Source organism: Lissotriton helveticus, chromosome 3_2 (assembly GCF_964261635.1).
Source record: "Lissotriton helveticus chromosome 3_2, aLisHel1.1, whole genome shotgun sequence".
In the NCBI taxonomy this organism is placed as follows: Eukaryota; Metazoa; Chordata; class Amphibia; order Caudata; family Salamandridae; genus Lissotriton; species Lissotriton helveticus.
The window spans coordinates 224,811,410-224,827,415 of NC_136062.1; positions in this window are offsets into that span (position 1 = coordinate 224,811,410).

Below are 16,006 nucleotides of genomic sequence, written 5' to 3' on the forward strand. Positions count from 1 at the left end.
GCCAGGTGATTTTCACATTGACGCTCATCCTTGTCATTTGACACACAATTGGTTATTGTTCAGTGAATAGCTGACAAACTAGTGTGGCAAATGATTACATTTGTGCACGTTTGGTCTGCTTGCTCCATTGGCTTTTGACCACATTGGCAAGGTAATTGAGGAGTAAGAAATTGGGTTGTCGGTTGACTAGTTATGAGTGCTGGTCAATCCTTGTCAGGGTAAGGCACAAGCAGAACCAAAATTAATCTCTGGTCACACCTTGGTAGCTTGGCACAGAGCAGCCAGGCTTATTTAAGAGGCAATGTGTAGAGTTGTAGTGTAGTTCCTATTATCCCAATAGGCTCTGCGCATTGGAATAATACCTTCAATAGTATAGGCCTAGACCAGACGTTAACTAGGTCTACTACTGTCGATATTAGACTTAAAGTTTTGGGTTTGCCAGCTAGCTCAGAGTTCACTAGAAACTTTCTCGAATGTTCAGGAAGGAATTAACTTCCCTGATTAGACAAGAAGGGATTTAGTTTCTGACAACCATAGAACATGACAACTTTGCTCTCCCCTAATCAAGAGTGTATCTCGAGAGTCGTGTGAACAAAAGGCAATTTATTTTACTCAGTCCTTAGTCTCATCAGATTGTAGAGAAAAGGAAGAGACGGGCGTGTTCAATAAAAGATGTTATTTATTGATCAGTTTCTTTTCTCGTACAAGAGAAATGGATCGATATTATTGCAATACTTATCGTTAAGTAAAGTGCATACATTAAAAGCAGAAGTATAAAATAATACTGTAAAAACATTGATATGGTTTCTAAGCCATATGAAGGTTTAAAATGAATAAAATATATTACATACACATATACATTTGATTAAACGTACTCAACTGGTGTTTCTAGATACGCCTACCCCGTGTACCTGACCTGAGCCTAATACGTGGGCGGGAATAGAAAGTTACAGTTTAAGTTAAGTTTGTTTTTGCCAAGTGACTGACTAAAGAATTCTCTGTGAGGGGTTATTCAGTTCTGTACCTGGAAGTTAGGATGAATGAGGGATGGTATCTCTCTCTCTGCTCTCGATATTCCAGGCTGCCTGCGAGGGCTACCCGGAAACGCCGGTGCTGGATTTCTCGGCAGGAGAAAGCAGCGCGTCTCGTTCTCAGCGCGTCAGGAAGGCGGGGCTGTGCCAGCGGGGTCTGCTCTGCTCTGGGCTTCGGCAAGTATGGCTGCTCCGTCTCGTCACCACCGCGTGTGTTTGCATAGGGCAATATCGGTAATATTTATACCTTTAAGGTGCCGAGATTGACGTAAGGATGGACATAGATACGTCAATAAGGATGTCATACGACCAGGTCGTTAGCACATTCTTTTGCTGAAGTTCTTGGTGAAATCAAAACAATGGCCGCAGGGGTTTTTCCCAGGTTGTCATAGGTTTGATTTGTTATGAGAACTCCGTATGCCTTATCAGGGGCTGGAGGAATATCGCTTGTCTAATTAGATCGCAAGCGTTATGACCTAATCAGATAACACGTTCCTGTGCCGTAGTGTGGCTTCGTCAGATAACGGTATCTGCATCATGGGGGTTTGCTGCCTCATGGGCTGACTGCTAGTTAACTTGTTGGTTTGTTAACCAGAATAGGGTCAGGAATAGGGGGATCGATTCAGAACCTATAGGAATACATCACACCCACTCCACGCTAACTATGGTCATATTTACTAATCTATGCATAGTAAAACATAGTACAATCTATTTATAGAGTATTGTGTATACCTTACCACCCCAAAGTACATATATGCATTTTGAAATTTTCAAATATACGGAAGAAATGCAGTCATATGTATAGTATGCACTCAAGCTGTAGAATAATGCTAAAGTAATAACGCATTTGTATACATTAATGCTATTTGGTATATGAGATTTACACATGAAATGGCTCTTGATACAGAAAAAAAGTTCGAGACCACTTCATCACAGAATATAATACAATGAACATACCAGCGGGCAGCTAATGTCTATAAGCTGTCTAAAAATAGAAATTTTAGTTCTCTAGGAATAGTCTCTTACTTTAAGCAGAAGATAAGTGACCCGAAAAATTGTAAAAAATAATTTGGGGCTGCTGAAAAAATTGCTGTCCGTGAACTGGAGGGAAAGCTGTTCATGTGACTTTGTTATTAAAGTTGAAGGCCAAATTCAGGGAACGCCGTGTACGAGTTTGTTCAAAGGTCCCTATTTCTGTTCTGGTGAGAACATCATATCATTTAGGCTTTCGAAAAAGTTGTCAACAGCTTCCTGGGAGAGTTCCATTAACTCGGAAATAGGTGTAACCATGCATTCATGTGCATGATTGTCTCCATTGACATTCTGATTTGGATTGCTGACAGAAGGTTGTACCTGATCGATGCTGCTTTCATCTTGTACTTCACTACCCCTTAATCGTAGTGGAGAAGCTTCCACGAATGCCGTCATCAGGATTGGTAGCCTTTGAGGGCAGCACAAAGCATGAGCCTTGATCGGACTCAACAATGTTTCTGCATCCATTGGCGCATCCGATTGTAGCATCAGACAGGTGTCTAACACGCATTCTTCTCCGCATAGCAGGCACCTTAATACAGGTAAAACACATCGTTGCCACATAGGTCGAAAGGATAGAAACCAAGTCATGTTCAGATCTCTAAGCCGGGATAGTCCCAGGATTCTTGATATCCGGTCCCGGTATCCAATGGCTAGGATTGTTTCTTCCCTTGTCGCAGGTGTTTTGTCTGTGACATGGTTTGCCATAACGAAAAATAAGGACTAGGAATAGGATTCCTGCAATCAGTCCTAAAATGAGGGGGAGTCCGCCAAAAATCGAATGGACGAAGTCTGGAAAAATACCCAGTATGGCTTTGAATGGTGTTAATGCCATCGAAAATACTGTCTTAAATACTTGTGAGACCCCACTGGTATCAGAAATATTTAAGATTTCATTCAGGATTTCTGCGAAATGTATGGGGGAATTAGTTGATAACAATGAATGTATCTCTGCAGTCGTCCTTGCGACTTGTAGATCATATGTTTCTTTTGATGACGTGAGCCTGGTCGGCGTCTGAAGAAGCACTGTTTTCATTCTGCTTAAAGTATCTATTCGAATAGAAGTAATTTTCAAGTTGGGCCATGCCCTTGCCTCCCTGTCTGGAAAGGACCTGGGGAACAATGAGTGTCCACAGCACTTGACCTTCGCAGTCGTAGTTACGAGATAAGGAGTCCCGGGCATAAGACTACAACATCTGCGATCTACAATTAGAATGTAACTCCCATTATAGAGTCTTTGAAAGAATGGTTCTATCTCTGTTGCAGGTGCGCCTTGCTGGTGACATGAAAGGTTATTTGAGTTCCCCTCACAGGATCCGAGTAAACTAATTCCGTTACACAGAAGTGTACCGCTTAGTGACATTGCACAATTATTGCCACTAAGAAACACTTTCTGTCCTTTATTACTGACACATGCATGTGAATAGGGCAGGTCCCATGTTGTTCTAATGTACCCCTTTCCCAATTTCTCGTACATGCCAGCCTGTATATATTTTTGGCAGTATTGAAACCTGAAGGTTGAAATTGGAATATTTATTATCCCATGTATTATCCATTCACTGACAGGTCGTTCTGACATTGTCATCGGTAATCTCTCAAGTTTCTCAATGCTCAGGATTGTATAATCAGCTCCCTTTTGGGCCATACTGATTTGTCTATCAGTAAGGTTAAAGATATAGAATAGTGACGTTGTGTTGATTAAACGCCAAGGCACATAGCCTGAACGCAGATTTTGTAACGTCCAGCCAAGCTGTACAATAGAACGCAATTGGGACTGACCGTGTTGTAATAACAGTAAGTCTTGCGATAATATGTCGATTGCTGAAGACACAATGCTGTCCAAAGAAAAAATTCTGGAGGACAGAGTCATTAACCCATTGTCCACTACAGAAAGTGATTTTTCCAAATTAATACGGTCAATTTCCCGTATTCTCTCTGCTGTTTCAATTTGAGTAACCTTCCAGGCCTCATTGTATGCTGCATATACAGAGGCTGCTATGAAACGCTTTTGACGCTGTTTGCGTGGTCCCATAGTGAAATCACGCAAGTCAGCACCATCAGTAAGTAAAGTTAGGTGTTGCTTAATTTCTGCCAGTGTGGAAGTTTGTAGCCATTGAAGGCATAATTTGCCCACACTGTAGGTGGTTATTATTCCTAGGTGATGTCTTTGAGGATATCTAGGGTCTGGCCTGGTCATTTTGAACCCCTGTGTTTTGTTCAGGAATCTGTCTTGACAGTTATTAGTATCTGTGGGCCAGATCAACCACTGTTTCCAATCTGGATGTGTTTTGGTTTAATACATAATTTACGTCTATCTCTTCTTCTGTAGAACTATTGCTGTTCATTGTTGGTTTTGGAATAGACGGTTTATTTAAGTCTTTGATTTTGGCTAGGCCAAGACAGGTGGTTTGTTGAACAGTGTCATTTAAAAATATAATTTGTTCTGGGATCATGCAGGCTCTAAACAAAGATTCTATACCCTGTACTTGCCATTCTTTTGTACCCCAAACACTTTTCAATTCAACATTTTTGTCCCAATAATCAAAACCAAAAGTATTCATTTGTTCAAAGAATGAGTCTGAATATATCAATTTTGTGTTGGTTATCATGGTCTTCATCCCTGTCTTATTTGACAATTTGAAATAAAATGTTTCAGCATTACTTAAGTTAAAACCTGAAAAATATGAATATTTGTCGTAAACGGTTCTTGAGCTTCCTTTTGGAGGGGTTGCACAATGTTCCCATTGATTATAATTTAAAACATTTCTAGGTTGTGCAGATCTATGTAGAAAATGATTACCATAGTGGTTATAACAGTACATACTATCATAATTTGTAGAACCCTGCAAATAATCATGTTTGGTAAATTTAGCAGACATTACTAAGTCAGACATCATATTATTAATGCTTTCGAAGTCCCAATCATCAGCAAATGAGCTTGGTTTTACAAAGTCACTCAATGAGATCTTAATTTGGTGTGGATATTTCAGGATTTCGACCGAACCATAAATTTCATAGTCAGTGTTATCCCATGCTACCCCACCCGGTATAGGATTGGCTGTGAAGTTGGCTGAAGAAAGTTCTCTTTTCTCGACGTGTGAAGATGTGTGTGGTTTGAGGATCAAGTTGATTTTCTGACTTGCTGTGTCCATTTTAGCATATTTTCCCTCAATGAAGCGTCCCAAAGTTAGTACCATGATGAGCCAAAGTATGAGGATAAATGCACCAAAACCCACCCAAAATTCAAGCCATGGAGAAACCAGATATGTTTCTTTCAGTTGTTTCAAAAGTTCTTTAGCTTTATCTTTAAAGGTATTTGATGATGGCTGTGTCTTTGATTCACTGAAGCCTTCAGAGGAATCATCGAAGTTTATGAAGTAGCCGGATGCAGTTCTGTCAATTGTTCCAATTGGTTCAGGATCACTGTTTCTTGCATTTGCACTTGGTACTTCATTATAGATTGGTGTGTCTCTGCTAAATGTTTTTATTTGGGTTTTCAGAGGTCTAAGTTCCATTGCATTGTTGCATAGTCCTTGTTGTTCTTTTGTAGGCGTTTCGAATGTAATAAGCCTCTTAGTTAGGACCTCTGTACTGGTAGCAAACCTTGGTGTTCTGCTACTTATTGGGAGTCCACTTGGCCTACTATTTGTTATCGGCCACATGATTGTGGTTTTACCAGGTCGATAGATACAACTCGGTTCTCCTTTTTACCAGCAAGTGGCGGTAGTACAACTGATCTTGTCCCGTTGACAGACAAGACAGGAACTGCTTTTCTGTAAGAAGGCCCAAATTCCTTCTTTACCGCGATCTTTTCTCTGACCAGATCCCCGACTTTTGGAATCCAGACAGGTCTTGCTGGGAGAGGTGGTGGTTCTTCAGTGGTTGTTGGCTGTTGTTTCAACTTTATGTTGCTCAGGTCTTTTCTTGTTTTGTTTAAGTCCTGCAAAATAGCCAAACGGTCTTTGATATCAAAGCTTTTTTCTTTCACCACTGAAGTCTGACTATCAAGGTCAGAGATCAACATCCTAGTTCCAAATAATAATTCGTACGGACTGAATCCCTTCAGAGAATTTCTTGGCAAGTTATTTAGACTACGTTGGACACTTATTAGATGTTTGACCCACCCTGCTCCCGAACCTAATACCTTTCCATTATAGATTGCTTTATGCCTTGGTTTTTTCTTTACACCATCCCGTATCCCTCAGGAAGGAAGTGAGAAGATTCCCGCTGTGCTATGCTCATTTGGCCATGTGTCCCCTCAGGCTGGAGGGCTAGAGTGAAAACAATGGTCAAACGTAGCATGCTCTTAGCGAATATGCCATTTAGACTCGCAAATCTTTGTATAACAGTCCAGACGTCAGCCGAGTGCTGGTGGTCTACATCATAAGTGGAAACTAGCCTGTATATGTTAATCGCAAGCCTTGCTTTTTACTCTTGATTTTTTCTGGAGTAAAACGACGAGGTATTAAGCTGTTTCTCTCCCCACTGCGATCTCTGTTGCAGTTTGGGCAGTTTTTTACAAACATGGTGTGATGCAGGCTCATGCCTGGCCACCAGTACCGTGATTGTAATTCTTCCAGAGAATCTTTTAGTTTGAGGTGTCCGAGACCCTCACCCATATGTGCGTCTGCGATTAACAAGTTTCTCCTGTCCATGTTTGGAATCACTCTATCCCCCACTCCAGGGATTCGAGCAAAAGGGACGGAGTTTGCATCGATTATGTATGTATAATTGAGTGGATAGTTGATCGGTAGCGCTGAGCAGTCGCCTTTTAATGACGTTTTCACCGCCAGCACTGTTTCACCGTCAATGTATTTTTAATGTACGCTTTTTTCGAACTACGGGAGCCGATTTAGTTGCTACCGCTGTGGCTGTGTCAGCCAATGAATTCCCTGCAACGTGAACGCCATCACGCTGATGACTCAGTGAGTGTATCACGTGAGTCTTTGGTAGTTCTTTTTGTAAAAGAGCTATTTGTTCCCAGAGCAGTTTCTGCTTTATTGTTGCATCTGTGTCATCTTTGTAACCGTTTTGAATCCATGTCTGCAAATCGTTGTTATATGATTTGACGCAGTAATATGAATCTGACACTATAAGTGTCGGGAATTCGCGATCCGCATTATCTAGCGCCATTTTCAATGCTAATATTTCAGTTTGTTGTTCTGAATTAGTTTCTACTGAGTGTGTTTTTGTTAATAGAGGTCTTAGTTTACCTCCGCGCCACACTTCTTTTGTAATCCCATATGTGGGGTTGTATGCTTGTTCTCCCCAAACGGGGGGTTGAGCATGTCCGTCTGTATAAATTACACAGGCGTAATGTCGTAAAGGCAGAATATCGATTGGCAGAGGGAATGTTCTTTCATATTCTAGATTTTTTAATTCCTCTAGTTCTGGATCAAAGTAGTAGTATACTTTGTCCGTTGTGATTGAATTCACCCATTGTATCCATTCCGGATTCAATGTTGTTGTTGGTAAATTACATGGTGTTGTTAATGCCTCAAAGGCTGATTCAGCTGTTCTGACTGTGATGTGTCTACCGTCCGCTTGATCTTTTCTCTAGCTATTGCGGTTTGAACTGCATGAACAATTTTTTCTTTAATGCTGAATTTATGTTCAGCTTCTGTGTACAAGTGTGATTTGAATGCAATTGGTACCTTTTCTCCCTCATTAGAGGTCAGGTATGTGAATCCGCATCTCCCTGGGATGACTCGGATCACAAGATTGCGTGTGTTATCACGTGTTTCTAATTTTGTTTTAATTAGCATGTCTGTTTGTAAGGATCTCAATATTTCTGTGTGTATTTGAGTCCAATTAGATCTTTTAAAATCTGGTTTTATTACATCATAAAGGGGTTTGACCCTTTCTGCGTAATTTGCAATATATGTTCTTCCGAAATTTAGGAAGCCTAGAATTGACTGTAGGTTTTTTAGTGTTCTAGGTGCTTGGAGTACGGCACATTTTTCTAGAAAATTGTCAGCCAGGCTTTTGCCTTCACTTGATAATTCATATCCTAAGAACAGGACTGTCAGATGGGCAATTCTGGATTTTTTAAAGTTGAATTTGTAACCCTCTGTTGCGAACCCAAGTATTATGGTGTTCACTCTCTTCAAGTGAGTCTCCAAGTCATCATCTGTTAAGTATATGTCGTCGACATATGATAATGCTTCGTCGTCATATATTTGTAGTAATTCTGTTACTCTCGCTGAGAATACTCCCGGGCTGTTCTTGTACCCCTGGGCTAACCGACAGAATTGTTTTTGAGTGCCATTTATTGAGAACGCAGACAAATATCTGCTCTCTGGTGCTATGTTTTGACAAAAGAATCCATTAGAGATGTCTAAGGTTGTTTTGTATTTTTTGCGCACTATGTTATTCATTAGTGCAGCACTATGTGAGTTTTGCACTGCAAAAGTTTTGCAACATGAGTTAAGGTGTCGGTAATCCAAAACTAGACGGTATGAATTGTCTGGTTTGGAGACCGGAAACAAAGGGTTGTTCATTTGTGAGGTGCAAGTTTCAATCACCCCCTGGTATTCTAGCTGATCTAGAATTTCTTTTACCTGTTTTTTTGCTTCTTGCTTAATTGGGTACTGCCTTTGTGCAGTAGGTTGTGATTTTAACTGGATTTTGTGAGGAGGAGAGTCCTCATCCCATCCTACGTGATTTTTATATAAAGCAGGAGCTAGAGCTACTGCCCACTTTCTAGCAAGTGTGTATTTTTTATGAATTGGGATGTGGTTTGAGAAGGCAGGCATAATTACTTCTTCGCCATGAGGGCACTCCCTGACAAATTCTGGTGGCCAGTCTTTTTCAGCTAGAAGGATGTCATAGCCCTTGGAGAGATTATCCCAAAATAGTCCCCTTATTTTTCTAGTCTTATCTCCCTCTATACGTAATGTTATTTTGTATATTTTGTGAGGTTTGCTAACTCTGGTGTCTGCAGTTTCCACTTGAAGATATTCATTCGTGTCCACTGTCTCCAGATGATTCATAAGGACTTTGCGAGCTATGCTCACTTCTGCTGCGCTGTCTAGCATTGTCTGAGCCCATTCTCCGTTTTTCAGTTGTGTCCTCAGTATTCTCGGCATTGTTAACTACCTTGATACTGGCTACCTTCTTTTTTGGAAATTGTAATTTCTTTTTTAGCTGAGCAGGTTCCTTGTCTTTGGACTTGGCGTGCTCTTCTCTTTGTTCTGATCGTCCTCTTCTTTCCGATTTCTGCGAGGAAGTCTGAAAAGATTGAGAGGGACGTGTATCAATGTCTTGATATCTATCAGGCTTTTTTATATTATCCCTATTTCTAAGGTTATATCTTTTCCCAGAGGGGTCACTCTGGGGTGACCTGTGTCTTTGGTTCGGAGATTTTTCTCTTCGCCTTGGAGACCTGCCTCTGGACTGGAATTTCTTTTCTTTAGGATTGGATTGTTTGTTTCCATCCCAGCTCTTTTTCTGTGATGTTGAATTATTATTAAAAAATATTTTTTCAGGACTTTCAATCAGTTGTGGTTTTACTGGTATTCCACCTAAACTATCTCTACCTAGTTCCTCATAGGATTTTTCTATGATTCTGGCAATTTCAGCTGGTTGGTCTGCTATATCTGTCTCCTTTAACCTCTGGCGGATTGCCACGTTTGCTGCTTCTCCCTTTATGTTGGCTAATAATATAGCTGAGACCTGCTTGAAGTCTTTTAGTAATTTCATACCAAGAGTTAAAGCGGGTTCTGGACCATATTCGTCTTGAATTTGTTTTAGCACATCTGGTATTACCTAAATGGATGGAACACCGTGCGTTTTTGTGTAAATGGAAGCAAAGACTGTGCCCCAAGTGTCACAGTCCTCAATGTGTGGTGCGATTCCCATTGGAAGACAGATAGTCAGAATCCTGTGTTTTTCTAACGGGGTGGTGTCAGGAAACACCGCCTCTATTTGGGTTATTTTCTGTGCCAACCAGAATGGTATTTGTTCCCGTTTAGCTGGTACTTTACCTAGGCAGGACTGTATGTTCTGTGGTGTAATTTTATTTGTGTTCCCCTGGTGAGGGGTCAGCTGTGGAATTTTAATTGCTGGCTGAATTGTAGAAGTCCGCATCACATACTGGACTAATTGTCTATGTATTTTTATTAATTGTTTTAGCTGTGTTAAAAGGTTTGCTGCAGACATCCCGTCGATGTCTGGATGTGGTGTGTATCCGGCTAGGACCGGCCACGTTGCTCCTGGTCTACCTAAGGGACCGAGCCTGGTGATGTGATTATTATGTTTTAGGGCGCCATCAAATAAGAGCAGGTGCTCTTGAAATTTGAGTGGTACTTCCACCTCCTCGAAAGGAGTGTACGTTTCAGGAGGTTCCTCTATTTTGTAATAGTGGAAGTACTTTGTTACAGCATTTGCTGCAGGAAAATTTATCCATGAATAGTATACCTCTGTCTGCCGATATTCGTGTGCCTCAATTACGAATATGACTGTACCACCTCTAGGTGTCAGTCCATTTTCTATAAGTTTTAAAGTTATAGATTTCCTTTTAATGACCGGGATGAGTATTATATCCGGGTCTGCGTCTTGCAGTGCAGTATCAGCTGCTGCGAGTTCAGTTGCTAATCTAACTGCCTCTCTTTCATCATCACTGTCTACCATTTTACCGACAGGATGGTTACTTTGTTTGTTTGCAGATCAGGTTTCTTATGGAAACAAAGATTAGATGCACAATATTTTGGAACGGTTTATCCTTCAACGTTGACTAAACCAAGTACCATACATAGGAGTTTCCTCCTGCGATGTTTGGCGGATATTACCTTTCACCCACTCCAGACGTCTTTGGAGTATTATGGGAAAAAGGGGTCTGAGTGAGAAAGCACGACTGAGTTACTTTAAATGTCTTACGTTAGTTTTATCGCCCTTTCCAAACGCGTTGGGCGCCATGTAGTGTAGTCCCTATTATCCCAATAGGCTCTGCGCATTGGAATAATACCTTCAATAGTATAGGCCTAGACCAGACGTTAACTAGGTCTACTACTGTCGATATTAGACCTAAAGTTTTGGGTTTGCCAGCTAGCTCAGAGTTCACTAGAAACTTTCTCGAATGTTCAGGAAGGAATTAACTTCCCTGATTAGACAAGAAGGGATTTAGTTTCTGACAACCATAGAACATGACAACTTTGCTCTCCCCTAATCAAGAGTGTATCTCGAGAGTCGTGTGAACAAAAGGCAATTTATTTTACTCAGTCAGTACGTGCATTCTTAGTCTCATCAGATTGTAGAGAAAAGGAAGAGACGGGCGTGTTCAATAAAAGATGTTATTTATTGATCAGTCTCTTTTCTCGTACAAGAGAAATGGATCGATATTATTGCAATACTTAACGTTAAGTAAAGTGCATACATTAAAAGCAGAAGTATAAAATAATACTGTAAAAACATTGATATGGTTTCTAAGCCATATGAAGGTTTAAAATGAATAAAATATATTACATACACATATACATTTGACTAAACGTACTCAACTGGTGTTTCTAGATACGCCTACCCCGTGTACCTGACCTGAGCCTAATACGTGGGCGGGAATAGAAAGTTACAGTTTAAGTTAAGTTTGTTTTTGCCAAGTGACTGACTAAAGAATTCTCTGTGAGGGGTTATTCAGTTCTGTACCTGGAAGTTAGGATGAATGAGGGATGGTATCTCTCTCTCTGCTCTCGATATTCCAGGCTGCCTGCGAGGGCTACCCGGAAACGCCGGTGCTGGATTTCTCGGCAGGAGAAAGCAGCGCGTCTCGTTCTCAGCGCGTCAGGAAGGCGGGGCTGTGCCAGCGGGGTCTGCTCTGCTCTGGGCTTCGGCAAGTATGGCTGCTCCGTCTCGTCACCACCGCGTGTGTTTGCATAGGGCAATATCGGTAATATTTATACCTTTAAGGTGCCGAGATTGACGTAAGGATGGACATAGATACGTCAATAAGGATGTCATACGACCAGGTCGTTAGCACATTCTTTTGCTGAAGTTCTTGGTGAAATCAAAACAATGGTCGCAGGGGTTTTTCCCAGGTTGTCATAGGTTTGATTTGTTATGAGAACTCCGTATGCCTTATCAGGGGCTGGAGGAATATCGCTTGTCTAATTAGATCGCAAGCGTTATGACCTAATCAGATAACACGTTCCTGTGCCGTAGTGTGGCTTCGTCAGATAACGGTATCTGCATCATGGGGGTTTGCTGCCTCATGGGCTGACTGCTAGTTAACTTGTTGGTTTGTTAACCAGAATAGGGTCAGGAATAGGGGGGTCGATTCAGAACCTATAGGAATACATCACAGAGTATTTGTGCAACACTTCAAACAGTAAAACAGTGAAAACACCCCACAAAAAGGTCCCACACCAGGTTAGAAAAATTGAGCTTGGTTTAATAAATACAAAAAGAAAAAAACGACAAAAATCCAATCGGTAGAACTGGAGGTACGCATGTTTAAAGAATAAACTGCACTATAGCATCTAAAATCATAAAGTGCCAACAGCGGCTATTTTGACAAAGTCAAAAGTACAGGCCGACCGCGATGGAGCGCAGATCGGATACAATCCCATATTACCTTTGGTTTAAGCCACAAGAACGTTATAACTTGATTATTAATTAATGTGCCAACCAATTGTTTTCTCACTCTACATGTACAGATACGTTTTTTCCAAATCTAAGTGTGTACAAATTATATGAAGTACTAAGCACCTTTCCACAAGAGACTGAGGCAAAATCATGGTCTCTACACAAAGCCCAACTGCCAACTATACCCAGTCATGTGCTCAGAGACAGCCTGCAGGCTCCAAAGGGCTAAGGCAAGAATATGGCAACTTTCTAAATGTGACATTTTAAGAATAACGCAACATTTGAATCCCGGGTCCCAGCGGATGGGGTCCCCGGGGCTGAAATCGGTCCGGGGAGCAGGGCTGTGTGCCCCCTCCCCCAATCCAGCTAACTATAACTGCAGAATTTCACTGATTTTGTATGAGTGAAATGTGTTGCTAACAAATCCTCCCTGTAACCCTTTGATTATATATATATATATATATATATATATATATATATATATATATATATATATATATATATATATATATATATATATATATATATATATATATTACCTACCTGCGGTCGCCAGTAGGTAGTTATAGTTAGGATCGTTTTCCATAGGAAATCCGCAACATTCTATTGGGAATAACTTTGGCGCCGAATGAGGGATCTGCCTGTAATTTTCCTTAACTTTGCCTCGCTGCGCTCCGCTCCTTCCCTGAAAGTTTCGGGGGGATCCGTCAAGCGGGGGCCGAGATAAAAGGGGGGGTCCCAAAACGTGTTTTCCCCATGTTAATTTCCATAGGGCGGTTGGACTCACTTTTAGTCCGAACGGCTGAATGGATTTCCACCAAACTTGGCAAAATTGTAGGGACTGGTACCCCGATGTGCCTTTGCTATGTCTCAAGATATATGCTCCAGTGGTTTTTACGAAAATTAACTTTGAAAAAATATATATTGGGCTACATTGGGCTATATATATGTTAGAGCCCAAATGTAGCCCAATGTAGCCCAATGTAGCCCAAAGATGGCCACCAGAGACAAAAAAAAACAAATGTAGCCCAAATATCAGCCAGATGTAGCCCAACTATAGCCCAATGACAGAATGTCCCAGAGTGTTCTAAAGAACAACTAGAGCGCTAACAGTCTTACTAAGTATGGCACACCTGAAGTCATCTTGATTGGAATAAAGTGTTAACACTTAAAACATTTAATTTGCAAAGGAACAAAATGAGGGGGTTCATTTTGCCATAGAAATTATGATTAGTGCTGAAGAAAGAAAAATTAGGGCACATTTTGAGTGACTTCTCAAATCCTCTAATATTTCATTAAAAAAATTCTGATATGCAGTCTCCCAAGATGGCCACCAGAGACAAAAGAGCCCAAATGTAGCCCAAATATCAGCCAGATGTAGCCCAACTATAGCCCAATGACAGAATGTCCCAGAGTGTTCTAAAGAACAACTAGAACACTAACAGTCTTACTTATGACAAAAGTATGGCACACCTAAAGTCATCTTGATTGGAATAAAGTGGTAACACTTAATACATTTAATTTGAAAAGGAACAAAATGAGGGGTTTCATTTTGCCATAGAAATTTTTTATATATATATATATATGTCATTTGAGATGTCATCAGTGATGCCATGAGTGATGGCACTGACCATGTCATGAGTGATGTAACATGTGACTTCATCAGCAGTGCATTGCACGCGCAAGTTATAGTGAGTCCAACTAACTATAACGTGGGAATTTCAATGGTTTTATGCGAGTAAAATTTCCACCTAACTATAACTGGTGTGAAACCTATGGTTTTTTCAGTGAATTTAATAGGTTTTTAAATGCTAATTCCTAACTATGACTGGTGTGAAACCTATGGTTTTTTCAGTGAATATATATATATATATATATATATATATATATATATATATATAAATTCAATCACTGAGTAATACTCCAGGTAAAGTGCTTTGCTCAAATACAATGCTTTGTTTAACATAAACAATCACAATTTCATTGAAATAAAATGAAATATATAATAAGCCCTGCAAAATGTAACATGTGTAATGATAAATTTAGCAAATTCTAATTAATTAAACAGTTTGTCACCCATACTAATAATACTCCCTGTTAGTAGGCTGGGTATCATAATCAATTGATTGATTCATTGTACTTTTAACAATGTAATCAAATTATACAGAAAAAGTTATTTATAAAAAATTGTTACAGCACCACATTGGTCTCCACAAATTAAAATTGAGAAACATCTGTGCCCGGCATGGTTGGGCCAAGTGCAGCTAATTATGTATCATATATCTGCAATTACCATTGTGAACTTGTTGGTTACATTAAATCACACTGGGTATTCGCTGCTGATGTATCTACCCTATACCTCTAGTTTTCCAGCACATGTTTACTCCATGTTTTTGACCAGTGTCATAACTGGAAAACTATTACTGTCCTGCCTAAGGTTTATATTATTGGATAGTAGTAAACTGACAAAAAGACAACAAAGAAAATGCATACTGTGCTCACAAAACCAAAATGAAATATATAGAACTCTGTTCTATGGCCTATCTCATTCTCTAAGGCTGAGAAATACTGGGATTGAAATCACAATATATACTCAACTAATGTTTATAGGTGCACATACATTTTCTCATCCAAATTCAAACCCTTAGGCATTTTTCTGTTGTACATTATTATATAGCGAGACTCCAATCCCCGCACTTTCTGTTCCCTGTTGCCACCCCTCAGATTTTTGGGGACTGAATCTATGACATAGTAGATCACATCTGTTGTTCTGGCCCATGCATTTCATGAATATGTCGGGCGACTGGGTAACTTGCCTACCTTTGCTATAGCACGTAGGTGCAGAAAAAATCTTACATGCACCATATGTATGGTGCTGTCCATGTACATCTTTGGACATGAGCATTGCAAAACCATACAACGCAAATTTGTTTCTGCAATTATAAGGATTGCAAATCATGAATGGAGCACTGAACAGAGGAATGATAACTTCCCTCATGTTTTGGCCCATTGTGCACGCTATGCATCTATGGTATTTTTTTAAACCTGAATCCGGAGTAAGCCATGTTTCAGGTCTGAACATCTCTGGGCTGCTGACACATAATTCACCTCTCATAGATTTTTCCCACCTTTATGTAAGGAGTAGATTCTTAGTTATTATTTTCCCAATAATTGGATCACTTTTAACTAAGTTCCAGTGTGAGGATAAAAAGTCCCTAATTCTTTGGTGGTAGAAGTTGAATCCTGTTATCATTATCACCTCGTTCCGATTGTTCACTTTTCTGGGCTGTTCTTTAAACAACAAAGCTTCCCTGGGTATTGTTTTGACTTTCTCCCTTGAACAGTCAAATGTGGTTTGATCATACCCC